Consider the following 27,817-nt stretch of genomic DNA (forward strand, 5'->3'; position numbering starts at 1 on the left):
TTCACCTGGGAGTGGGGGTAGGGAAAGTGCCAGGAAAATTATGAAACAGAAGAGTAATGATTAGAATTGCAGGCCATAGTGGAGAACAGCAAAATATAAGTCATATTATAAAGCTATAGAAATTTTAAAACTTTGACACTAGACAGAACAATGGAAAACAAATAGGAGTCCAAAATGGACTCAAATGTGTAAGGAATTTAATATGGCAGTTTTTAGTAAGGTGGCATTTCAAATAAGAGGAGCAAATACCCACTATTTAGCAAAGATGTTGGGTTTCTGGCTAGCCATTTGAAAAATATTAAGTTGTATTCCTAACTCCCTCCATAGCTGGAAAGATTGCAGACAAATAAAGGTTCAATGAAAAAATGAAATTGTTATAAAAAAGGACTAAAACATGGGCAATTAAAAATATCTGGAGCAGGGAAGACTTTTCTAAGCATGATGCAAAATCTAGAAATCATAAAGAAAAAGACGTAATTTTTACTAGTAAAAATTTAGAACTTCTGAATAGAAAAAACTATTAAAATGTTTAGATAAATATGGGGAAAATAACCTCAAGAAATGTGGCAAAGTACTAATGTCTTTAATATACAAAGAATGCTTACAAATCAATAAGAAAAAGATGAAAAAATCCAATTGAAAACGAGGCAATGGACATGAGCAGAGGAGGATCACTTGGGTTCATACAGATGGGAGAAGAGTAAAGTGGAAAAGGACTTTGAAATGTATTTGTGGGACCCAAGGTGAGTTGTCTTGATGTGTGGGAATCATCTGGAGAATAGACAGTCACCATCATGAGAGTTACCAGTTGTAGGCAGCAGGGAATTCTGTGGGACTAGTCAATATCTGCAGACACCTATTGCCATCCTATAGTCTCTGCTGACAGACCCTGTGGCTGTTTCTATAGCCTCAGCCTGGTATGGGTCTTGGTGGAAAGTTGCTTCACATGGCTTGTGGATTGCTCAACAGATATAACTACCCCTAGTTGTGATCTAATACTTTGTCCAGCTCCATCTGATTACTGCATGTGGTTTCTCCCCTTCTAGAAATGGAAGGCAAGGTCCTCCTATCTAGGGGACACTGGATAAAAGGAAATTTTGGAAGCTCAGAGTGTGTACTTAGCCACGCCTGGTCAGTGAAACAACACAGAATTTCTAATGTGACCAATTTCAAGCTACCAAGTGACATCACTGGTGTGGAGTTAGGGAGAGCTGTGCACACTCAGCTGGTGCAAACTGGCTCCAGCAACCCCTGGATAGATCTCGAAATCATTATATTGAGCAAAAGAATTGTACTTTGTATTATTCCATTTATATGAAGTTCAAGACATTGTGTTGCACATACCAGAGGTGTGTTCATTTTTGTATTGCTGCATAGTATTCTTTTGTATCATTATACCACAATTTGTTTATTCCTTTACCTGTTGGTGAGCACTTGGCTTGTTTCCAGTTTTTGGCTATTTTGGATAAAATTACTGAGAACATTCTTATACAAAAGTTGCTGTGAACATTCTGTGCAGCCTTTTTGTGGACATATGTATTCACTTCTCTTGGGTAAATACCTTGGTGTGAAATTGCTGGGTGATAGGGTAGTATATATTTAACTTTACAGAAAGCTCTACATCATTTTTAAAGTGTTAAGTATCCAAACTCAAAAAAGATACGTGAAACCATGAGTGTCCAGTGTCCTCTCCTTAGACTCTGATTTTGATGCTACTGGTATGCACCTTACCCAAGATTAAAAGAGAGAAATGCATGGCAGTTTGTTCATTCAATCATTAGTTAATTAGTTCATTCAAAAATATTTATTGAACACCACCGTGTGCCAGGCAGTGTGGTCTGCATAGGGAATAAAACGGTACTTAGCACGTAGTCCCTGACCTTCAAGAGCTTACAGTCTAGTGAGTGCCAAACCTCCCTTGGACTTTTTGATTTCTACCAGTTTTCATTTGTAAAAGGGATGATTATAGAGTTACACTATTGGCTCCTGAGACAGAGAATTTCATGGAGAGTGACTCCCCACCACAAAGTCCAGTCAGATTTGAGCAGTGTCAAGAATTATGACTAGGTCTAGCCTAAGGTCACTTTTGCTTTGTTTTACTCTCTAATTAGCTTGAAGTTTGGTGGTCTCAGCAGTCTAGGCAGAGTGATGACTCTACCAGTGAAGTCCATAACTGTGGGTTCTCTGCCTGAATTAAAATTTTTTTTTAGATTTTTAAAATTTTAATTAAAAAATTTTTTTATTTCTCTCTCCCCTCCCCCCTCCCCCGCCCAGGTTGCCTGCTCTCTGTGTCCATTTGCTGTGCGTTCTTCTGTGTCCGCTTGTATTCTTGTCACCTGGAATCTGTGTCTCATTTTTTGTTGCATCATCTTGCTGTGTCAGCTCAATTCGCTGTGTGCGGTGCAATTCCTGGGCAGGCTGCACTTTTTTCATGCGGCTCTCCTTACGGGGTGCACTCCTTGTGAGATGCACTCCTTGTGCGTGGGGCTCCCCTACATGGGGGACACCCCTGCGTGGCACAGCACTCCTTTTGCACATCAGCACTGTGCGTGGGCCAGCTCATCATATGGGTCAGGAGGCCCTGGGTTTGAACTTTGGACTGTCATGTGGTAGGCAGGTGCCCTATCCTTTGGGCCAAATGCCTGAATTTAAGATGGCAATAAAGGATGACCTCGTGGCAGCACTTAAGGGTCCTCTGTATTCCCATATAAAACTTGCTCTGCCACAGTAATCTACTCCTATATTTTATTTCTTTCCACATCACTAAGCCTACTGAAAGTTTCAGTGCAGGAAACCCCATATATTGGTGTTGAATTTGCCAGCATTGAAACAATTTTTGTTCCTTCCAATACTTACCCTCTTGTTGGAGAGAACTTGATGGGTCTTATATTCTCCCTCCAGGCACAGGCAAAGAAGTGGTAAGAAAGGCTCCGCCAAATACTCTTAATGCTGCTGCAAAATTTTCAACTCCATTTTGAAGATAAGGAAATTGAGGCTGAGACTTATTTGTGCTACACAACTAATAGGATTTGAAGTTGAGTCTATGTGATTCCAAATATGCATTTCTTCCTGGATCCTTGGTGGGTAAAATATTGAGCGCTAAGGAGATGGGGGAGATTTGTGTTTCCTGGAAACCCCCAATGGCTTAATAACTGTTTGCCCCTTTGTGTTCTTGTAGTAGTAGGCTAAAGTGAATAAAGGAGGGGATAGCCAAGAGTTTTTCCCAAAGTGTACTTTGTCTTCTTATTGTTTTAGTTCTACCAGCAAAACAGAGACAAAAGTTACTTGCCTGCTTTCCAGTGTTACTGAGGAAGGCCTTTGTTACAGATTGCCAATACAGATCCTAACTTGTGGGGATACCAAGTTATTTGCAGTAAATTAGACATATTACCTCCATTTTCTTCTGAAGGAAGTTCCATGTGGATGCTTGTGATTGAAGAGAGAAGAGACTTGGATAGCGTGTGCCGTATAGAAGTTGTCTTGATATGAAAACTTAAAAAAAATTTTATTATTTAAAAAAATTATTTCTTTGAATCTTTCTTCTTCCCCTTTCTCCTTTACTTCTCCTTCTGGGACTCCCAAAATGCTCATATTAGGGAACAGATGTGCCTCAAGTGATAAGTTCTCCACCTACCATATGGGAGGTCCTGGGTTCGATCTCTGGAGCCTCCTGGTGAAAAAGAAGAGAAAGTGTGCCTGCACGGTGAGCTGAGTGCCTGCACGGCGAGTCAAGTGCCCATGTGGTGAGCCAAATGACTGTGCAGCAAGTTGAGTGCCCATGTGGGTGCCTATGTGGCAAACTGAGTACCCATGCAGTGAACCAAGTACCCACACAAGTGCCCATGTGCAAGCCAAGTGCCCACATGATGAGCCAAGTGCCCGTGTGGCGAGTTAAGTGCCCTCAAGGAGTACCTGCACAAGTGCCCGCGTGGCAATCCAAGTGCCCACGTAGCAAGCCAAGTGCCTGCACAAGTGGAGTCATGCAGCAAGATGATGATGCAACAAAAGAGATGAAGGGGAGAGTCAAGGTGAAGTGCAGCAGAGCTCAGGAACTGAGGTGGTGCAATTGACGGGGAAGCTCTCTCCACATTAGAGGTCCCCAGGATCTTATCCCGGTGAATCCTAGAGGAGAAAGATGAGAAGAGAAGACAAAAAGAGAAATAGACACAGAAGATCACACAGCGAATGGACACAGACAGCAAAAACAAGCAGGGTGGGGAAAGGGAGGAAGAAAAAAAAAATGTTCATGTTTGACGCTTAATGGTATCCCATAGGTCTCTTAGGCTCTGTTTGCTTTTTAAAATTCTTTTTTCTTTCTGCTCCTCAGCCTGAATCATTTCAATTGTTTTGTTGAAGACTCTGTTTTAAGACATAGCTCGCTGTGCCAGCATTTCCTGCCAATGTGTTGTTAGTTATCAAAGCTGTATTTTTTCCCCCCTTAAACAAAGCTTTATCAATAATCACAAACCAGCTGGAGGAAAATAAACAAACAAACAAACAAAAACAAAAAACAAAAAAACCAAACCAAAACCCTTAAGAGTTGAATTCAAACACCAGCAGTTATTTTGGAGAAAAATGATTGACTCAACTTAACATTTTCCTCCAGCAACAAGCACTAGTGCAAAGAAGAAACCTTGGAGGACAGCAAGTTCATATAGCAGATAGTGAAGGAGAAAAACTGTCTTTTGTTTGTTTCATGTTATCACTGTGCACAGATTTTTTTTGATTTAATATTTTATATTTAACTTTACCTGGACCCAAGCAAGGATTTGAAGCAGCTTGGACTTAAAATGTGAAACGTGTCAATCTATACATACAGTACATAACTACTGGAAAGTGGCTTTTTTTTGGTTCTTTAAACTTTTCTGTGTAAATCAGCTGAATAAGAAAACACAACGGGATGGGTTCACCACATTTATTCCCATTGCACAGAAAGTAACTTGCTTGTATACTTAGTAGGTCTGAAGCAAATCCACGTTTCCTGATTTCTTGTCTTTCTTGGTAATTAGCATATTTTTTTCTTAGAGGAGCATATGGCATTCTTACTTGTAAACAAACCCTGCAAACCTCTTTCCATGTTGTCGAGATCTGAACTGAGGCTGTAATTTCCTCAAGTCCTAATCAAGGAAGCACAATACAGTCCCAGTGATGATGAAATTTAACACATAGGGCTAATAGGTAAAATGTCAGAAACTGGACTAATTTGGACTTATTTTGTCAGAGAGTCAGAGTATGCACAATGTATAGTACTGAAGAATGAAGCAACCTCAGCCTGCAAACAAAGTTGGGCGGGTGGGGGAAAGTCCAGATAAAAATAGAGAGCTGTTGTTTTTGAACTACAAAACTGTGTTCAGTGACTGAGGAAATCGAAATTGTTCTTTAAGGAAAAAAACAGATTTTTGATGAGAAGATTACTTTTGTCTGAGATAAAGAGACTAGACTCAAACATGATTTTTAACTTCCTGCTTTGTCATAACTCAGTAAGAAAGGGGCAGTTATATGTGGTCACATTTTGGAGTCTGTTGTCTGAGACTTATACAAGGAAATTTTACTTGACATTGTATTCAATATGCTCATCACAAATGCAGCACACAAATAACATATATCTACTTTCTAAATGTGTAGGTGTAACTGTAGTCATTCTAAGTTGAAAAACAACCCACAATGTTTTTAAATTCTGGCCTTGAATTTGGGAGGTCAGTTGTGCATAAAATCATGTTGAATATTTATAAAATCGTCATAAAGAATATTTTAATGGAATAATTCAAATACATTATTTTTGGTACTTTGATACCTACTTATACCCAAAGAGAAAGTGCAGGTGATTAGTTACAGAGGTTCTAGTGAGTGCTTGTCTCTTGCCAAGAGGAATCATTCTATCACTTTGAAGCTGTGTTTTTTATATCTTATATAAGATATGCAAGACATAGGATAAGGAGGGAGGTGATAGAGACTGTGGAGGGTCTAAAGATTCTGCCTTGTTCCCTCTCTTCCCCTGCCATCCCTTGATGCTGCCTTGTTACAGACTTTCTTTAAAGGCTAACCAAAAGAGCTCAGAAGATCCATATGAATCCATCCACCTTAGCTGACTTTAGCCTTGCAGGGGAACAGATGGTTCTAGGCCCTCTCAGGAAATTTGAGCTAAGAGGTTTGGAAGTTGGCTGAGATAAAGAAGATATTTTGAGGTGTGTCAGAACCCCTGGGATAACCTCAGGACTTCTAAGCTGGGGACTGAGGATACAGGTTGGGATATGACAGATGGCACAGCTGATAGCCCATGAAGAGGTAAGAGTCAAAAGTAGTTGAGTCTCCCCAGGGAAGCCACTTCATTAATTATTTCCATGATTTCTGACTTTATATTAGTCAAAAAAACACAATAAACTCAAATGTACATCAATTGCCCAAGCTAACTCTTATATTAGTGGTCCCAGCCTTGGCTACCTATTGCACTCATCTGGGAAGTCTTATAAAATACTGATGTCTTAGTCTTAAAAATACATATTTAATTGATTTTGGGTTCACCTGAGGCATTGGGAGTGATTCCATCAGGGAACCAAGATTGGGAACCATTGCATACAGTTTTCATGGAGTCTATTTAGGTAAAAACATTGAAGTTTACCTTTTCTAAGAAGGTTTAGGGAAAACGGACTTTGGCCCAGTGGTTAGGGCGTCCGCCTACCACATGGGAGGTCCGCGGTTCAAGCCCCGGGCCTCCTTGACCCGTGTGGAGCTGGCCCATGTGCAGTGCTGATGCGCGCAAGGAGTGCCGTGCCACACAGAGGTGTCCCCCGCGTAGGGGAGCCCCACGCGCAAGGAGTGCACCCGTAAGGAGAGCCGCCCAGCGCGAAGGAGGGAGCAGCCTGCTGAGGAATGGCACCGCCCACACTTCCCGAGCCGCGTGCCGCTGACGACAACAGAAGCGGACAAAGAAATAAGACGCAGCAAAAAGACACAGAAAACAGACAACTGGGGGAAGGGAGGGGAATTAAAGAAATAAAAATAAATCTTTAAAAAAAAAAAAGGTTTAAAAAAGTTTTAACTTTGCACTAGCATTTCAGGGAGTTCCATGGTTTACCATAGTTTAAGAATTGAGTAGTGTGAGGGTTAGGCTATTGCGTCAACTCGACCAGGTAATTGCGCCCAGTTATTTGGTCAAGGAAGCACTGGGCTAACTGTAATACAAGGACATTTATGGACTTTAGACACCATTGACTTTACTGCAGTGGTAAAGCCTAGATAGCTAGTTGTAATTACATCAATCAGGAAGATTGCCATCAGCATTGAGTGATGCTTAATCCAATCAGCTGACTGCCTTAAAAGGGGAAGTGATTCCAGCATTGAGAGAGAATTTCCCAGCTCATCTTTGGACAGTTGGCATCTCCCAGAACTCGTCAAGATCCTTCGTTGGAATTCATTGCAGCCCCTGGTGGCAGCCTGCCTGCGGAACCTGGACTTGTGCATCCCTATGGTTGTGTGAGAGACTTATAGAATTGCATACTATTGACAGATATCTCTTGTTGATTCTTTTTCTCTAGAGAACCCTGACTAATACAAGTAGTGTATATTTGAGATATAGTAATACCTAGAGTCAGGTTCCCTCTAGGACCCAGTCTGGGTAACTTCAGCATGGTAAAGTACACCTGTCCTACACCTCAAACCTTTGCTGTGGTGCTTTGTTCTCTTACAGTGACTGCATATCTCCTTGCTTATCATGAATAAATAGTGGCAAAGCAAAGGTCCCTGGGAACCAAAGATAGTTATGGTACACTATTATCTGTAAGATAATCTGGGAGTTCATTGAATCATTTGTTCTTGTGTGTGTGTGATTGTTAATACTTTGCTTTTTCTTTTCCAAGAGAAAAACATGTCCTTTACAAAATCCGTCAACCAAGTATAACTGAATATTGCCTCTTAGGATAGAAATGGGGATGATTTAAAGAATTTGAAAACCTGGCAAGGAGAAAAATATCTGAAAAACACGTTGATTGTTCCTGGATAATGGTGAAGAAAAGGGAAAGAAATGGAATCAAGTGAATTTTGGTTGTACTGTCAAATCCTCTTGACTGTTCGTAGACCTCGTCTTGTGACAATTTCCAAGGGATTTTAGAGTTGTTTTTATACCATTGGTCCTCTCTCTAGGCTAGTTTATACAGGTCCAGAATTCCTATTCTCAATAGATGTCTAAGCCTCTTGAAGGCCATGATTATGAATTTCCTCCTTGGATTATTTATCATAAGATATAAGGAGTAAAGCTGTAATGGTAGAATAATGCAAGGCAGGGTGGAAATTTTGAGGTATATTCATATAACATCTCCTAGGTGGCAGACCATCCCTCTACTTTGAAGGTCAGTCCTGTCAAAGTCTCAGAATCTGCTTGCAAAGGAAGGATGCAGCTTGTCAAAGAAAGAAAAACTTGGAAAAAACAATCATGACATGCTTTTAGAGCAGAGTCTCCAACATTATTTACTTACATGATTAAACTGCCTGCAAAATATTTTTGTTGTTGTTCTACTTAGGAAATTGTACTATAGAGATCTTTTGTATTGTCTTGTCATTTGGAGAGAGAAAACCAAGGGCCAAGAAAGTTAAGCTGCCAGAATCAACACTGTGAGTTTGTAAAACATCTAGAACTAGAACCTGATTCTCCAGCCTCAAATTCTATGGCTCTTTTCCTAGGTTTTCTCCTTCTGGGTGGCTGCAGCTTCAGAATAAAGCGAAGAACCTCATTGGTCCATCTTATGGTTTAAGAAAGGTGATTAGGAACTATGGAAATACTAAAGTTTTTTTATGGTATTTATATGACAGTGAAAAACACCAGTCATTTACTCTGAACTAGATGGTATTAGAAACTAGTGGTGGGAGTATAAATCTGTACAGAATTTCTGGCAATATGCATTTGGCAACATGCATCAATAGCTTTAAAAATGTTCATAGCCTTTGATGCAGTAATTCAACTTTTGGGAACTCTCTTAAGAAAATAACAGACATGGTTATGAAGATTTATGTTCAAGAATGTTCACCCAGCATTTATTTATATTATAAAAAATTGGAAGTTACCTAAATGTCCACAGAAGGGAATAATTGCTAGGTAAAATAATTGCCAGGTATAATTCAGCCACTAAAAATCATGTTCCCTTTGCAACTGTCCTATAAGTTTGAAATTATTTCTAAATAAAAGTTTCATTAAAAAAATGACCTTGAAGAATCATGTTCTTGAAGCATATTTACAGATCTTAAAAGATGGTCACAATAAATGGTAAACAAAAAATCAGGATTACAAAATATTATGTAGGTTATAATCCCAAATTTGTAAAAAAACCCTATATATATATATATATATGCATAGGAAAAAGACTATAAAAATAGCAAAATGTTTACCATTGTTATCTTTGAGTGGTAGAGTTATTATTTTACTTTAAAAAATATATACTTTTCTGCATTTTCCAAATTGACCACAGATCTGTATATTATAAAATTGCAAAATGAAAATATTATTGAAAAGATAGTTGGTTTAAACTTACAAAAGTTTTATATCCATGCTCTTCAGACTGAAGGACATTTGTCTCAAATGAGGTGAAAGACATAGGTTTTCTGCCCTTTAGAAGGGTTTCAGAAGGACAAAAGTCCCTGTCAGAAATACCCAGAACCCTGGACTTAACATTAGTGAGACTTTTGGGGCCTTCCTTGGAAGAGTAAACATCTTAAAAGTGCAAAGGGGTAAGGAAGTCATAGCCTAAGACAGAAAGCAGAATTGGAAAAACATTACATTTATATTCTTACCTTAGTTTATAATACCATCTAGTTCAGATTAAATGACTGGTGTTTTTCCCTCTCATATAAATACCATAAGAAAAAAATCTTCTTTAATATTTTCATAATTCCCAATCAGCGTAAAAGTGGAAAAGTTTAGAAGCGAAGCATTGTTTCAAACTACTAGCATTGGTATCTAAGACTACAGATTTCTGAAGTTTATAGAGAGTCTTTAAATGTCAGCATCATTTTTAGCCCAGAGCTCTTTTCTTACATGATGTCTAAAAATATCTATTAGTTTAAATTGTTAGCATGTTGAACATTTGCTATGACTTTTTCTCATCTTATCATTCAAATCATGTCAGAGCTAGAAAGAAAAAAAAATGCCAGGATAATCTGGCAACTACAAATATTATTTGACAAGAGTTTCATGAGGATATTTAATAGCAAATTTTTCCTTTTCTTTTTTCAACTTTTCATTTTGAAATACTTTCAACCTTAAAAGACAGTTACAAAAATAATAAAAACCCCATACAGAGAACTCCCAACATACCACAGATACTCAGATGCACTAATTTTAACATTTAGCCACATTTGCTGGATTGATCTCTTTCTTTCTATCTATCTATCTATCTATCCATCCATCTATCTATCTGTCTGTCTATCTATCTATCTATCTATCTATCTATCTATCTATCTATCTATCTATCTATATCTATCTATCTATCTAAATAACATGTGAGTGTAAGTTGTATACATCATGCTCCTTGAACACTTAATACTGCCATGTGCATTTCCTAAGAACAAGGATACTCATTTATGTAATCACCTTAAGTGCAGTTATCAAGTTCAAGAAATTTAACATTGATATAACATTTAGAGTCTATATTCTGTTTTTTCACATGTCCCAATAACATCCTTTTGAGCTTTCTTTCTTCCCTTATTAGATCCTGTCCAGGATCATGTATTGCCTTTGTCATTATCTCTTTAGCTGCATTTTTTTTTTTAAATCGTGGGAACTTGTGTACAACATAAACTTCCCAATCTCAACAACTCTTAAGCATACCATTCAGTTGGATTAATTCACATTAATTACTCTCACTACCTGCTACACTAAAATTTTCCCATCTCCCCAAATAGAAATCCTACACCCATTTTGCATTAACTACCCACTCCCTCCATGACTTGTCTCTGGCAACCTGTATTCTAATTTCTGTCTCTGTGTGCTTGCATATTCTCTGATATTTTCTTTGTATGTACTATGTGGCTTATATTTAGCATCCTAAATCTGTAACAGTCTTGTTTACTTTGATACCAACTTAACTTCAATAGCATATACAAACTATGTTGCTATACCCATCTATCTCCCCACCTTTATGTAGTTCTTGTCACAAATTACATGTTTATACTTTATGAGTCTAAAACCACTGATTTCTCGTTATATTTTATCCATTTGCCTTTTATTCTCTATAGGAATTAAAACATACTCTTACAAACATTTTGTTTGTAAAAACATTACAAACAAAAATGCAAACAAAAATGTAATGTAAAAACATTACAAACAAAAATGCAAAAATGCAACTAGTATATGTATTATATAGTATATATATAGTATATAGTATATATATAATATAGTATATATATAATATAGTATATATAATATATATACTAGTATATATATTTACCCGAGTTGTAACCCTTCCTGGAGATTTTTATTTCTTCATGTGACCTCCATCAATTGTCTACTGTCCCTTCCTTTCAACCTGCATAACTTTCGCCATTTCTTGCAGGGCCAGTCTAATGGTGACAAATTCCCTTTGTTTTTGCTTATCTCAGAATGTCTTAATCTCTCTCTTATTTTTGAAGGACAGTTTTGCCTGGTAGGTACAGAATTCTTGGTCGGCAGTTTTTGCTATCCACACTTAAAATAGTCATCCCATTGCCTCTATTTGGTTCCTTTTTTGTTAAATATTCTCTTTTTGTTCATCTTTCATTTTCCTGATTTCCTTTAGTTTATTGTCCATGATTTTCTTTTGTGATTTGCACATACTTAGGACTATTTTTAAATAGTCTTTATCTGGGATATCCCAGGTCTGATCCTCCTCAGAGATGGTTTTCTGAGCTTTAATTTTCCTTCACACAAACCAGGAAGTGGGCTATCACTTCCTGTTTTTTGTATGCTTTGTAATCTTTTGTTGAAACCTGGACATATTGACAGTTTAGTGTTTTTGCTGGAATTAAGCTTTGAGGTGTCTGTTCCTTAAGCCAGTATCCAACTAGGGCTATGACAGAACTGTCCTTGAAAGCCAGGAACTAGCAAAAAAAAAAAAAAAAAAAAGAAAAAGGAGAAAAGAAAACACCTTTCCCAAACCTATGAAATTGCTCTCTTTTCGGTTTATCCCTACAAAGCATGAAGAATAACTCCAGGTCAAAGCATAGGGTTCACTCTGATCCTTTGTGCTCATGTGTCTTGTCTTGGGCAAACATGTGGTTTTGAGAATTCCTCCATTTACATGGTTCCGAATGTCCTCTCTTCCCTAGGAATGAGTTTCCTCAGGGTCCCCAGACACCCCTTGCCCCAGTCAGCACAACTTGACTCCTCTCCTGCAGCATTCTGTAGACCAGTTCCTTGACTGCCTTCTACACGCAGGTCAAGTTCTGGGATGGCAAGTCCCTTGGGCCTCCACCAGACAGATTGGGCCAGACATACATGCTCCTGGTTTGCTCACTCTGAAACAGAGACCAGGGGTCCACACTGGGAGCACAGGCCGGTGCACACAGAACCAGTGAGGGGTGGGGAGGGCCCAGCCAGGGCTCTAGGAGATTCTACTGCTTATAAGTAGTCTTTTTCTTGATTTGGTGCTTGCCCTGTTACTGTAATCTTTCTTTTTCCTTTAAACAAATGAATTTTATTGATACATATTCATAAAGCATACAATTCATCCAAAGTGTACCATCAATGATATTTGCTATAATCACATAGTTGTGTGTTCATCACTTCAGTCATTATTAAAGAATTATCATGATTTCAATAATAATAATAAACAACAAACAGACAACAAACATACAAGAGAATTCCTCACCTCTCAATCTTTCTATGCTTCCACCACTGTACATAGCTGCTACTTCTGGCTATTCTTCCAAAGTGTATAATCAATGGCTTTTAGTATAATCACACTGTTGTACGTTCATCATCTCAAAATATATTTTAGAACAATTCCATTACCACAAAAAGAAGACCCACACCCCTTAGCATTCTTTCCTCAGACCTATATAACCACTTATCTCCTTTCATGTTTACAAATTGATTTATATTTACATTTTATATAAATGGAATCACACAATATGTAGTACTCTGTCTCTGGACTCCTTCACTTAGTATAATGTGGGTTTTTTTTTTTTGTCTGATATTAACATTTTGTACTATTAACTTCCATTTGTTCAGCTTCAAAGAAAAACGGTCTTATATATGCAATTCTACCCATATTAATATTTCACATAATATATTTAGTTCATAACAGTGCAATCATACAGTATTTGTCGTTTTTTTTTTTAAAGATTTATTTATTTATTTAATTTCCCCCCCTCCCCTGGTTGTCTGTTCTTGGTGTCTATTTGCTGCGTCTTGTTTCTTTGTCCGCTTCTGTTGTCGTCAGCGGCACGGGAAGTGTGGGCGGCGCCATTCCTGGGCAGGCTGCTCTTTCTTTTCACGCTGGGCGGCTTTCCTCACGGGCGCACTCCTTGCGCGTGGGGCTCCCCCACGCAGGGGACACCCTTGCGTGGCACGGCACTCCTTGCGCGCATCAGCACTGCGCATGGGCCAGCTCCACACGGGTCAAGGAGGCCCGGGGTTTGAACCGCGGACCTCCCATATGGTAGACGGACGCCCTAACCACTGGGCCAAAGTCCGTTTCCCAGTATTTGTCGTTTTTTGTCTGGCTTGCTTCACTCAACATTATTTCCTCCAGGTTCATCCATGTTACCATGTTTCATGACTTCATTTCTTCTCACCACTGCATAATATTCCATTGTGTGTATACTCAACAATTTATTTATCCATTCAGCAGTTGATGGACACTTAGGTTGTTTTCAACTTTTGGCTATCATGAATTAGTCTGCTTTGAACATCAGTGTACAGATAACTATTCGTGTCCCTGTTCTCAGTTCTTCTGGGTATATACCTATCAATGGTATTGCTGGGTTCCCTTGCAAGTCTATATTCACCTTCCTTAGGAATTGCCAAACAGTCCTCCACAGTAGTTGTATCATTCTACATTTCCACCAACAGTGAATAAGCATTCCTATCTCTCCTTATCCTCTCTAACATTTACACTTTTCTGACTTTTTAATAGCTGCCAGTCTAATAAGTATGAAACGATATCTCATTGTAGTTTTGATTTGCATTTCCCTAATCTTTAGTGATGTTAAACTTTTTTTCATGTGTTTCTTCGCCATTTGTATTTCTTCTTTGGGCAGTTGTCTTATCAAGTCTTTTGCCCATTTTTAAATAGGAAACTTGGTCTATTTAATTGTTGAGTTGCATGATCTCCTTATATATCATGGATATTAAATCCTTATCAGATATGTGATTGCCAAATGTTTACTCCCATTGAATAGGCTGCCTTTTCACCCTTTTGACAAGGTCCTTTGAGATGCAAAAGTGTTTAATTCTGAGGAGGTCCCATTTATCTAATTTTTCTTTTGTTGCTTGTGTTTTGGGCATAAGGTTTAAGAAACTATCACCTACCACAAGATCTTGAAGATGCTTTCCTATATTTTATTCTAGGAGTTTTATGGTTGTTGTTTTTGTTTTTTATTTTTTTTAGATTTAAAAAAATATTTTATTTCTCTCCCCTTCCCCACCCTCCCCAGTTGTCTGCTCTCTGTGTCCATTCCCTGTGTGTTCTTCTGTGTCTGCTTGTATTCTTGTCAGCAGCAGCAGGAATCTTTGTCTCTTTTTGTTGTGTCATCTTGCTGCGTCAGCTCTCCATGTGTGTGGTGCCATTCCTGGGCAGTCTGCACTTTTTTCATGCTGGGTGGCTCTCCTTATGGGGTGAACTCCTTGCATGTGGAGCTCCCCTATGCGGGGGACACCTCTGCATGGCAGGGCACTCCTTGTGCGCATCAGCACTGTGCATGGGCCAGCTCCACACGGGTCAAGGAGGCCTGGGGTTTGAACCTTGGACCTCCCATGTGGTAGGTGGATTCCCTATCCGTTGGGCCAAATCTGCTTCCTTGGTGGTTGTTTTTATACTCAAATCCTTTATCCATTTTAGCTTAATTTTGTATAAGGCGTGAGATAGGAGTCTTCTTTCTTTCTTTTGGATATGGCTATCCAGTTCTCCCAGTACCATTTGTGGAATAGACTGTTCTGGCCCAGCTGAGTGGGCTTAACAATGTTACTGTAATCTTTTAAGCATTTTCTGGAACTTTGAGAAAGATGTTTCTGCCAGTTCTCCCTTGTTGACCAAAAATTCTGTGGAGGGATGGAGCCCAGAGACATTTTTGCCATTGTGATACAGTTTCTTCTTTCCCAATAGGTATTTAACCACAATGGTCGTAATCATAAGAATCCTAAACAAGCAGTACTATCTACTGCACATTTCCACTTAGATGTGTCATCAGCACCTCAAATTCACAATGTCCCAAATTGAACTCAAAATCTCTCCCCTACATGTTTTTTTCTTTCATAATAAATTTTTATAAAGCAAGTTTTAGATGAATAGGTATAGTAAGATCCCATTTTACTAAATAAATACTCCACCCCCATATGAACACACACACATGTATAATATATATACATAATATATTTAATGACATGTGTATGGCTGTATACAAGCATAAGATAAATTCCTTGAATTTCTTTTACTCTTAGGTTCTAAGACACCACATTCATCTCGTTTCCTTCTTACATCTCTTTCAGCTTCTTCTTATTTTCCTTTGTTGGTTTCTCTATACCTTCTTCCCCTCCAAACTTCAAAGGCATGTAGAGATCTGTCCTTGGATCTATTCTCATCTCACTTGCAATTACTTCCTTTTTCTCTAACTTGGTTTCTAACTTCCACTCTCTAACTTTAAATATCATCTGTAAGTTGATGACCATTCAGATTTATATTCTATCCTGGATCTCTTCCCTGACAACAAATGCATATCCAACTGCCTACTTGACATGTCCACTTAAATGACATGTAGTCATATCAACGTTAACACTTCTTCAGGATGAAATGTAAGCTCCTTAGCATAGTCTTCGGGGTCCCATATGACCTCTATCCTTCTTACACCTCCAGCCTCAAGGCCTGCTAGTTCCCAGATATGTCAGACTCTCAGTTACTGCAGGACTGAATCCTCTCCTAGGATCCAGCTTGATGTTGCTTCCTCTCAGATTCAAAGCTGGTTGAGAGCCCCATCCAAGGAGATTCCTGGCACCATGATTGTACCTTTGTGTTAAATTGTATACTTTCTCTATTAAAACTGTAAATTTTTGAGGCGTGAGATCCTGTTCATTATCATATCCTCAGCATCTATCATAGTGTCTGTCATTGTTGTCAGAAAAGTTACCTTCCTTTTCTCATTAGCAACCTGGAGGATTGTAGCAGAAAGGATCGCCTACCCAACGTTCATGTCACATTCCCCACAGCCATGCCCACTCTTCCCTTTTCACAACAGAACTCAGTTGCTGCGTATCTATGCCCTGCTGATGTTTCAGAGGAAACTGACACCAAACCTGATTTGTTTACAACTGTTATGTTAATGTCCTTCCTCTTGCCAGTAATTGGTTTAAGAATAGCTCTGTGACCTAGTTCTGGTCCAGAAGGTTTGAGGAGTAGCCTGCCTGGACTTCTGTGGAAAGTCTCCTTGCTCCTAAGAAAACTACTAGAAAAGATGGTCCCTTTTATTCTTCCAGACATTTTTATGACTAAAATCATTGTAGCCTTCTTGCTCTGGTTAAGGGAATAAGCCTGGGAACAAAGTCCTCACATTAACAATGCCTGAATGGAGAAGTGTTAAGGACTTGTGTCCCTTTTGGCATGCATAAATGAGCCTATGATCATACCATTTGGAGCCCACCCAAGCTCCAGATTTCTTATGTGTGATAATAATGTTTCCTTACTGTTCAAATAAATTTAAGTTGGGGATCTCTGTCATTTGCAGTCAAATACATATGAAATTATGCAAAGATATGTTATAAATAGGCCTTTGTTCTACTGAGAATTATCCTGGTATTAAAAATGTAGGCTCTGTACTAATGAGAAGTATAATACTGGACTTAATATAATTACACAAGTCAGATCTCTAATGGCAAATTATTACTACCTTACATTGACATATATTTTTTATATACTCCTATTGGGTGTTTATGTTTTACCCACAGGGAAAATTACATAAAAGTAACACATAAGTTACACAGAGTTAACTAATTTTAATACTTTGATGTATTTCCTTTAAATCTTCTAAAAAATCAAAGATATCATATAAATGAATGAATATATATACTTATATAAATATGTAAGTATACAGATATATAGTCTTGAATCATGTTTTTTTTCCCACTTAATATTTTATTCTGAACATTTTCCCTTGCAATTATTTTTCAAGACTGCTTCTAAATATATATAATACTTCATCATCTGGATATGGCGTAATTATTTAACCAATCTCTTTAGTTGGCTATTTCAGGGATTTCTTAAGATTTTTGTCTTAATAAAATATTAAAACAGTACAGGATGCAAATTTCTATTATTTCCTTAAGGTAAGTTTTTACTTATTCTGGTCTGTCCTTGGGCTATTTATTTCATTGATCATTCTACCTCTTCTTACATTAGTCAGCATCACTTTTTAAAAATCATTGTAGCTTTATAATATATGCCAGTTTCTAATAAGGCAAGTTGCCCCACACAAATCTTTTGAATATGTTTTCTTGCCTATTCTTTTGTTAATTATTCTAGATAATTTCTAAAATAATTTGCCCAAGTTCCAAAATATCTAATGAAATTTTGATTAAATTGTATTAAACATTTACAATGATTTGGTAACAAAGAGCATCTTTACAATATTAAATCTTCCTATGTTGTTTCCTGGTATACCTCTCTATTTATTGATGCTTTTTTTTGTGTCCCTCAGAAATATTTGTAATTTTTTTCTGCCTTTTTTTTTTTAAGATTTATTTATTTACTTTATTTTTCTTTATTTATCCCCCCTTCCCTAGATGATTCTTTTGTCTGTTGCTTATTCTTGCTTGCCTTCTCCAGGAGGCACAGGGAACCAAGCACAGGACCTCCCATGTGAGAGGTGAGTGCTCAATGGCCTGAGACACATTTACTTCATGCAGGCTGCGGCATCTGCTGGCTTGTGGCATCTCCTCGTTGCAATGGAGGCAACATCTAGCTCATTGCAGCAGGGGCAGGGGCAATGTCTGCCTGTCTTCTTTTAGGAGGCACCAGACCCAAACCAGGGACCTCCCATATAGAAGGTGGGCACCCAAGAGGCTGAGCCACATCCATTTCCCTGCTTATTTCTTTTTAAGCATTTTTCCTCTGCCTTTAAAAAAAATCTTTTTTGGTTGCTGTAATAAATGTATGGGCAAAATATTAAAAGTACCTTACTGAAAGCTGTGCCCTTTCAGTTGGCAGGTTATTTTTCTTAAGATGCTCACTTTGGCATTTTTTGGTAACAAATCATAACTTCCTTGAGGCAGGAATAGTAGAGTTCTGAGTCCCCGTTCTGTCACTAATGGTAACAATTTATAAAAAGCAAATTCCTTCTTATCTTCTTTTATAAATCTAAGTTTATATATATAATATTCCTTGGACATGCCATTTAAAAACTTCAATCATTGCTGTTAAAATTAAAGCTATATCCTAAAATAGGTAAACTTTTAAACAATATTTTTTCTTTTCTTTTTATATAAAGGAATATAAGACCAGTTGCATTTAGTTTTAGAGATTTGATGGCTCTCATAATTATGCAGAACTAATTAATTCAAAATCTGTTTATCAACAGTAGTCTGTAGCTACAGCATTTTCTCCCAGAGGCATTAACAAAGGCTTATCACCTGCTTTCTTGTTGCAGTTTGTCTCAAAGGCAAATCAATATGAAAAATATAAAAATGCTATTCCCAGAACTAACACTTTCAACAACTTACAAGAACTTTTAGTATTTGATACCAATTAGTTTTCTTAGCTTAAATTAAAACAGTTTTATTTAGCAATGAAATGTGTCAAAATACTAAGGATTTCAAAAGCATAATAATTTTTTCCAAATAATTTTTTAAAAATTTAGGTTATATCTTAAATATATACATACATACATCCATCTTTAATTATTGTATTTTTCTGGCTAAATCACCATAACAATGGTAGAGGATAAGAGGATAAAATAAACATATTATGTGTTTTATAGATTAATACAATGCACATTATGCACATCCACATGTAGTACATGAATATAGGAATAAAATTATCTACATCATGGTCGTGTCTTCTTTGATATAATAGCAGCAAAGCAGTAGAAATGAGTTATCAATGAATGTCGGATATTTGGTTTTCTTATCAATTAGATTTCCTTAAACTTTATATGCCTTCAAACTAATTTTCTGGGTGCTCATTTGATAGAAAACGAGTGAGAATGAGAAGTAAAAACAAATAATTCTGGAAACATATGTTTTGGGTTAAAGAACCAGTATTTATTTCAGATAAATAGGTGTTTTTTAAAAGGTGGATTAGTCTTTTGAAAGGTGAAAAGTGTGCCCCGTAAGATATGTGAACTTTTGGTTATCTGAAACTCATTTTTAGAGTTGACCTTCTCAGGCTAAAGGAATGTTTAACTGCTGGTTCTGGCTCTTTACTCTTGCCTCAGGGATGCCTGAGGATTTGACTGTTGGTTATATTCTCCTTGCAACGCAACTCCAACTGTTAGGACTTTCCCTTTGCCAGATCCCAAATAAAGGAGCATCCTACTATAAATCATACCAAGCACCTGTATCTCATGACTGAGATTGTTTTTCAAGAAATGAGTGACTAGTATTGATGTAATGAAGCTGCACCAGAGACTGGGTGCCAGTCCTACAAGTCTACCTGAGTATAAAAGCTGGAGGTATCCCAGAGCTTAGGGCTTCCATGAGCTGAGAGGACCTGCACCTACTCAACCTCATCTGTCATTGTGACTACATTATGTCCCAAGAATGGAGAGCCTGGGACATCAAGAGCTGTTTCTGGGAGTCATGAGACCCCTACTATGATGTTACTTTGCACACTGTGCTATTACTAGTCCTGATTCTTGCTTAAAACAAAGTAAATTTGGAGTTGGGTAAAGTTTTTCGTGTCTCATAAGTTTGATTACTATTCTGAACCAACTTTAGGAGACTGGATGTTGCAAAGGGAGATTTACATAGCAAGAAATTATCCTCTGTATGCTGCTTTAATCCATGCTTCCTCTCCCCAATCCAAAGTGTCTACAAAGAAGAAAAAACCTACTTAATAAATGGACAGGTAGATTTTTCACCAGGATGATATAACCTGAATGCCTCTCCCAGCATTAGTTCAGCAACTTCAAATACCAAATTGTCAATGACTACAGTGATTTTCTGAGATAGTAGAAAGTATAAAAAAGAGGTATAAAAACCACGTGGGGTGATAATCCTATGATATAAATAGCATGCAGTTAGTAGTTCCCGATACAGTCTCTCTACTCTCCTTCTAGAATATCTATGAAACAAAAGACAAAAGCTCACTTTACCTCATACTGTGACTAAAAAATGACAAATAATTGTTAAAACCTGGAATAACTTTCCCACTACCACAAGCCAAATAAAAGTGGATTGAGAAAAACAATTTGTGACCTAACATGCTAAAAAAAAAGATAAAAAAACATGTATTTTTTATTAAGCCCTTACAAATAGATCCAGGGTTTGAAACAATTGGAAAAAATGGGCAGCCCTTTTGGGCATACTATTCTCCTTTATTCCCACTTTCTACATCAATTCATAAACATCCAAGCAAGAAAATGGGGGAGGGTAATTGGTGGTATGTCTTTGCAACCTCGGAGATAGAGTCCCTATAAAAAGGGCGTTGTAGTTGCAGTACAGTACTTAAGAGCCAGACAGTCTTGCTACTTACCAGCTGGCTGACTCGTTGTAGATTATTTAATCTCTATCAACTCAATTTCCTCATCTGGGGTTGTTAAAAGTATTAAATGTGACACCGAATGTAAAGCACAAAGCACAGTGCCTGCTACATTGCTTTGTTCAATAAATAGTAGATTCTGTTTTTATTATGTTAAGTGTGTTGGTTTGAGTCTTATGAATTCTAGAAAATTATGTTCTTAAATTGAAGCTATTGTGCACTTTTGATTAGATTATATCAGTTAAGGGCCATTTGGTTAGATTGCTCCAAATGGGTATGACCCAGGTTGGGGTCTTAATCCTCTTACTGGAAAAAAAAAAAAAACAGAGGAATAAAAAGCTGCAGACACAGAAAAAAGCCAGAGAGACTGAGAGAAACCCCAAGAATCTGAGAGAGAAGACCCATGGAAAGTAAGAAGGTGAAAGCAATGTGGCCCATAGAAGGCAGGGACTGGCAGAAATTGTGCCCTGCCATGTAGCAGGAATCCAGGATCACCAGCATCCGACCTTTGGGGAGAGAGCTTTACCTGTTGCCTTGATTTGGACACTTTCATAGTCTCAGAATTGTAAACTTTTTACTTAACAATTTCCCATTATAAAAGCTAACAGACTTCTGTTACGTTGCTCCTGGCAGCATTTAGCAAATTAAAACAGCAAGGAACGGCAGAAAGTGGGGAAGTTCAAACAATTCTAGCAGAGTGTGCTATAGATTGTAGCTCTATTTTATGCCCTCTCTATGTTCAGTGTGTCAAAGAATTTAGCAGTGGGGTGAGAGTGGGCTCTATCTCAGTCTTGTGCTGTCACAGGAGACAAATGCTTGTCAGATACTGGGACTTGGCCAGGAGCTCTTCTTATCAGGCAGATCTCTAGCTTCACAGTCAATGAGAGGATCATTAATACCCTAATGGATAGAAGAATGCAAACCACACACTTTTTCTTTTGGTAAAAGACAGAAACAAAAAAATTTGACATGGATTGGGCCTATGAAAAAAATACTCAAGAAAAAAACTGTTTGGAATCTTAAATAATATGCAAGAAGACATGGCCTCTGAATCAGCAGAAAGCTGATTAGTCTCCTAAATCACTGGAGAGTTTGGTGTCTCATTCATATTCTTCATCTGTATCTTGCATTCCACTGTTGTTCTGGTGCCTTTAGTATCCTTATGGAAGACCCATCCAATTGCCTGGCCTCTCAGTGTCTTTATTTTCTCCTCTCCAGAGAAAGTCATTCCTCTTCAGCTACCTACTCTCAGGGTGGCAACCTGATGTTGTCATAATCCAGAATTACTCACTTCTGAAATATTACACTCAACTGTACTGTTTACTAATCTCTGACTACAGTTGCACTGGCTTCCAGCCTTCATACTAGACTACTTCCACCTCACCCATCCTTTCACCTCACCGGTATCCCCAGGTAATTCCCATGCTCTCACTTTCAGTTCCCTTCTGTCTTCTCAACTTAATCTAGTTGATATGATGTCATCCTCTTTCTCATCAGACTCTTCAAACTTTTTACCTTCCATTGCAGCAGCCTTGAAGAATCCCAATCCAGCTTTCTGTTATCCCTGCATCCATTCAGTATTTCTGAAACACTGCTGAAAAAATCAGCCACACCACATGTACTAAAAACACAGTAAAGTTGTAGCCTTCAATTTCATTTAAGCCCTCATCATAACACCACCTCTCTCCCATTCTGCACAATTACTATTTCAAACTTCCTCTATTTGCTTTTTCAAATCTGAGACCTCACTACTTGCATCCCCACTTCCAGCAGGTAACTTCACCGTTCATTTCATAGGGCAAATTGAAGTTACCAGAGTGAAATATCCCCAAATTCCTGTCAACATACCTGTCAACTTATCTACATTCTCACTTTCTTTCCTTGTTATATCATGTTACAAATGAAGATGTGTCCCTCTTCCTTTAGAAGGCTAATTCTTTAATAACTGTTTGAATATAGTTCTTGGGGGCTTCATACTTTTCTTTGTTCTTTCTTCTCTCTCATGTTTAACTTTCTCCTTCCTCTTATTCTTTCTTTCCTCATTCAAATAGCCTCAAATTTCTTCCACTTAAATATATGCTCCCCAACGTCACAGACCTAGACTTATTTATAATTTCCCTACACATGGTTCTTCTGCCCCCTTTTTTTTGAGCCTATAATAAGCACTCTAGTCATTAAATATATGTCCCAGAGACTTGAATTTTCAGTCTGCTCATATGCCAGTTGAGCCCTGAATTTCAGCAGAGTTGCAACACCCTAGTGGATTCATCCATGACAACTAAGGATGATGATGGACAATATCCATTCCAAAAAACAGATAGTATCCACAACTGCAAGCAAGATAGTTCTATCCATCTGCCCTATGGGATCTAAGTCCCCTCTCAGTCAGAAGCAGTGGGGATCACCATCCCAAAATCCTTAAGATTGAGGAATGAACAAGCTAAGGAGGGAATGCAACTATGGACTAAAGTAGACATTATAAAAATAGAAGAATTTATAACATTTATGTAAAAGCAGAGGCCACCAGAGGTTCTGAGGGAAGGAGAGGGAAGAATAAATGTAATATGGGGCATTTTGGGGACATTGGAATTGTCCTGCAATGGCATCACCTTTGCCCCTGCTATGGGCTGCTTTTCCTCTACTTATCACTTAAATGTTGCTCTCAGGGTTCTTCCTCAGTTCTTTCTCTTCTCATTCTATACATTCTTCCCAAGGATCATATTCACTAGCAGTGCCTCAATACATTTTATATGCTGATTCTTTAATTTCTACCCTCAGTTCAGTCTTTTTGGCCAGTTGCCTATTGGATATCTTTAATAGAATGTTCCATAGACAATTAACTAGTCAATGTTTTCTCTATTTAGAAAGCTGAGCAAATGTCTTTCCCAAAGTCTCCTGTGTTCTTTATCTTGGTGACTGGCCCCACCCAGTTGTTAAGACCAGTATTGTGGGAGTCAACCTTAATTCCTTTTTTAAAAAAAGGCTTATTTATTTATTTTCCCTCCATTTCCCCTCCACTTCCCCCCACCCTGCTGTTTTTGCTGTGTCCATTCGCTGTGTGATCTTCTGTATCTATTTCTCTTTTTGTCTTCTCATTTTTTCTCCGCTAGGACTCACTGGCATTTGATCCTGGGGACCTCTGATGTGGAGAGAGGTTCCCTGTCAGCTGTGCCACCTCAGTTCCTGGTTTTTGCTGTGCTTCACCTTGACTCTCCCCTTTGTCTCTTTTTTGTTGCATCATCTTCTTGCTCCATGACTCACTTGCGCAGGCACTGGCTCGCCATGTGGGCACTCATGCGGGCACTTGCGCGGACACTCGGCTTGCCATGTGGGCACTGGCTCACTGCACAGACATGCTTTTCTCTTCTCTTTTTCACCAGGAGGACCTAGGGATCAAACCCAGGTCCTCCCATATGGTAGGTGGAAGCCTTATCACTTGAACCACTTCTGCTTCCCAACCTTCTTGCCTTTCCTTCTGTCATATCCAATTAATCAATAAATTCTGTTGATTCTACCTCTTATCTGTTAAATATCACTTGAGTTTGCCCTTTTTCTGCAACCCTACAGGCATATCCCTCCTTTCAGTTCATCATCATGTTTTGTTTCGATTGCCGTTTCTGGTCATTCCCTGCTCCCATCCTTTTGCACACCACAATGAGTCATCATCTAGCAAGGTTTGCTCTTGTCAGTTCTCAGGATGAGGTCCAAACTCCCTAGCAAGGTTTACAATGCCCTTTGTAATCTCACCTCTGCATATCCCTCCAGTGCCTTCTCTCATCACACTCCCATCCTCAACCTGCTGCAGCCTTACTGAGTTGCTTCCCTTTACCTGCATGTTCTAATACCCTCTTTCTCTTCCAGAATTTTGCAGATGTTGTTCCCTCTGCCTGTAGCATTCCTTCTTTCTGTATCCTTTGCCCCACTTGTCTATTTAACTCCTCTTTATCTTTCTGGTCCAAATTTAGATTTCACTTCCTCTCGGAATAAATACTTCCAGTATTTCACACTCATATCTAGATTAGAGGCCCTTCCCTCCTGTCCTATCAATACCTTGTACTCACCTTATCTTATCATCATATGACCATAAGTAATTGCATAACTTATTGTCTGTGTTCTTCACTACCTCTGTGGGAGAAGCTGCTACATCTTAATCTTGGTATATTTTCATTGCCAAGCACTGTGTGCCACATACTCATAACTCAATATTTATTAAATGAATAAATAAGAAGAGAATGATAAAAATGGAACAGGACAGATAAGGGTAAGAAAAATTAAAAATAATGATAGAATTCTAATCTGCTTTGCAGGAGTGAAGAACAGAATTGACAATGCAAAAAAAAAAAAAAAAAAAATACAACCAGTGGTTTGGAGGACAACTTGAGATGTTTTCCTGAAATTCAGAGGAAAAGACAAAGAAATAACATTGTTTTTTGTGAAAGAAGACTATATGGAAGATAGAGAACAGAGAGTAACCTAAGAATTATGACTATTCTCAAGGAAGGAACTAGAACACTTTTTATAGAGAAATTATAAGAGACATAATTGGGAAAACTTGCCTGAGTTGAGACCTGAAGGGTAAATAGTTAAGCATATGGGACTGGCAATGCAAAGAGAAGGAATACTGCAGTCAATTTGCAAAATGTGGAATGCACCAATCAATGAAGCACTCTGGGAACCAGGAAAAAAGAATAAAGAGACCTATTGTTGCTGAAATTTCTCTAGCTTCTTGGCTATGTTACAAAAAAGAATTTAAGAATATGCCAATTTAGTTAGGCCAGTAGTTTATTAAGAAAATGAGAGAATAACATATTATGGGTCCCAGATATACTCATGGGCTGGTCCAGGCAGAGAGGAAAAAGGGCAAAAAGGGAAAGGGTCAAAAGGGCTGATTTACTGAATACAAGTCCCCATTATAGATTATAAGTCCCCAATTATGCTTGTATGCTGATTCAGGCAAAAAAAACCAGGGCAATTTAGTGTCTGCACTTGCTTTTTAAACCATTGATTACCCTGTCTCTTGTTAATATTTGGGGGAGGAGTCCCAGCTGTTTGCTGTTTTGATTGGTTACCCTACCTGTTAATCCCCCTAAGGCCCAATGATAAGGCCTCTTGGGAATATCGTGGGCTTTTCCTTGATCCTGGATGAAATCCTGTTCCAAATGTGAAATTCTCGCAAGGTTATTCCAGCAGCTATCTTGGGGTGTCTTTCCCTCAGGGAGGGTTCCCACGGCCATGTGTTTCATAGTCATGGTTTTCTGCCAGGCCCCAGCTTTGTCTTTTCATTCCCTAAACTAGCCTGCTTCACTACTATGAAATTATTTTGAATTTCAAGAATAAAGAACAAAATTCATTAAAATCCATAAAAAGGCTCTGAGCAACACAAACTCTGTTAGACTGAATTAGTCTCCTGAAATATCATAAGACAATGAAGTAACATCCATTGTCATGATTCTTAACTGAAGTGGCCAGGTCATGGTTTCCTGGGGGCAGGCAGTATGGAAGCATGGAGCCTTTTTTAGCTAAACACAACTCTCTAGATGAGTCTGACACCCTTCTGTAGTCAGCCTCTGCAGCTGCCAGGAGTGTGTCTCATGCCTCATTGGGAGGAGCAGGAAAAAGAAATTGGTTGAGATGTGCCCCATGAAAATGCAAAGTTTTGAAGCAAAAAAGGACTGACTCAACAATTTTTATTAAGCTGAATTTTCATTCATGAGTGAAAGAAATGAAAAAGTTTCCTCAGTGTTAGTGAGGCAGGTTAGTATAGAAAATGAGGGAAGGTGCCTAGTCAGAATAAAACCATAATAGCTGGGACCTCCCTGGTCAGAACATAGCCACATTAGGCTGAAAGAAAAGTCCCTATCTAGTCCCCTTTCTAGGGAGGAAGTCTGGCCTGGTAACTTCAGTCTGGCAGCAGGACCCAGATGTTTCCTAAGACCTCAAAGTTTCTGGGGAAACCCAGCAAGCAGGGCTCCCAATCCTTAGAACACTGTAATAGCAAGCAAGATTTCTGACCCCTGGGACACAGGACAGTGAGGAATTTCCATTCGGTTAGGTCTAGGAGTGGTACACCACTAAGAGTGACGAAAGCATTTATTCTCCCCTAGGATAATGGGCAGCTTCTCCAGCGTTCCAGCGGGCTCCCCATTGAAGTGTCTTCTCAGGAATTGGGATAACCTACCTACTGATGGAATAAAAAGGAAGAGACTAATCTTTTCCTGCCATACACATGTGGCCACAGTACAAAGTAGAGGTCTCTTTATGAGGCCCTGAATTCCAGCTGAACCTCCTGTGTAAGAAGGAAGGAGGGGACAAGCAGTTCTGAGGGCCAAAGACCACTGTGGTCACGTGTCTACTCAAAGGGATGAGGAAGTGCACTATCAAACCAGTCACTTATAATAGGCTCAGGGAAATTACTCAGAGGCAGAACCTAAAACCCCAGTCTTATTTCAAGGAAAGCTGGTAAAAAATACCTTCTGGTAGATCCTGATCTAGAGAAGAACAGATCCTTCTAGGACTCACTTTATTAACCAGTCTGCTTCAGATATCTGTAGGAAGCTGCAAAAACTCCCTGGGTCCTAAACTTCCATGAACTCCCTTTTAGAAACAGCCTTCGCAGTTTTCAACAATTGAGACCTTGCTGCCGAGGAGAAATAGGTAAGGAGGAGCAAGAAAAGGGCCCGGGAATAATCTCACCTTTTAGCTGCCGCTGTTAAAGGCACCCTGTCACCTCAGGGCCACCCAAATCCAGGGTTCTTGTAGTGGTAACCCGCTTCACATATGGAGAGGCAGGCCCTGACCCCAAGCTGCCCCACTGTGGACCCACAGGGACCTTGCCCCAGGGGAGGTTAGAAGGGGCCAGGCATGGCTCCCTGTATGACAACATGAACCATCAACCAGCAGGTGCCTTGAGTGACCCTTGATGTGGCAGATAAGATTGTTAATTTAAT

General features: G+C 38.7%; 1 pseudogene; it reads right to left on the bottom strand.

Annotated features, from left to right (window-relative positions):
* LOC101430102 (serine/threonine-protein kinase Nek4 pseudogene) overlaps positions 1-15,853 on the bottom strand; it is a 40,466-nt pseudogene extending 24,613 nt beyond the window's left edge.
* Positions 15,854-27,817: the final 11,964 nt, after the last annotated feature.

This window comes from Dasypus novemcinctus, chromosome 7 (genome assembly GCF_030445035.2).
Source record: "Dasypus novemcinctus isolate mDasNov1 chromosome 7, mDasNov1.1.hap2, whole genome shotgun sequence".
Lineage (NCBI taxonomy): Eukaryota > Metazoa > Chordata > Mammalia > Cingulata > Dasypodidae > Dasypus > Dasypus novemcinctus.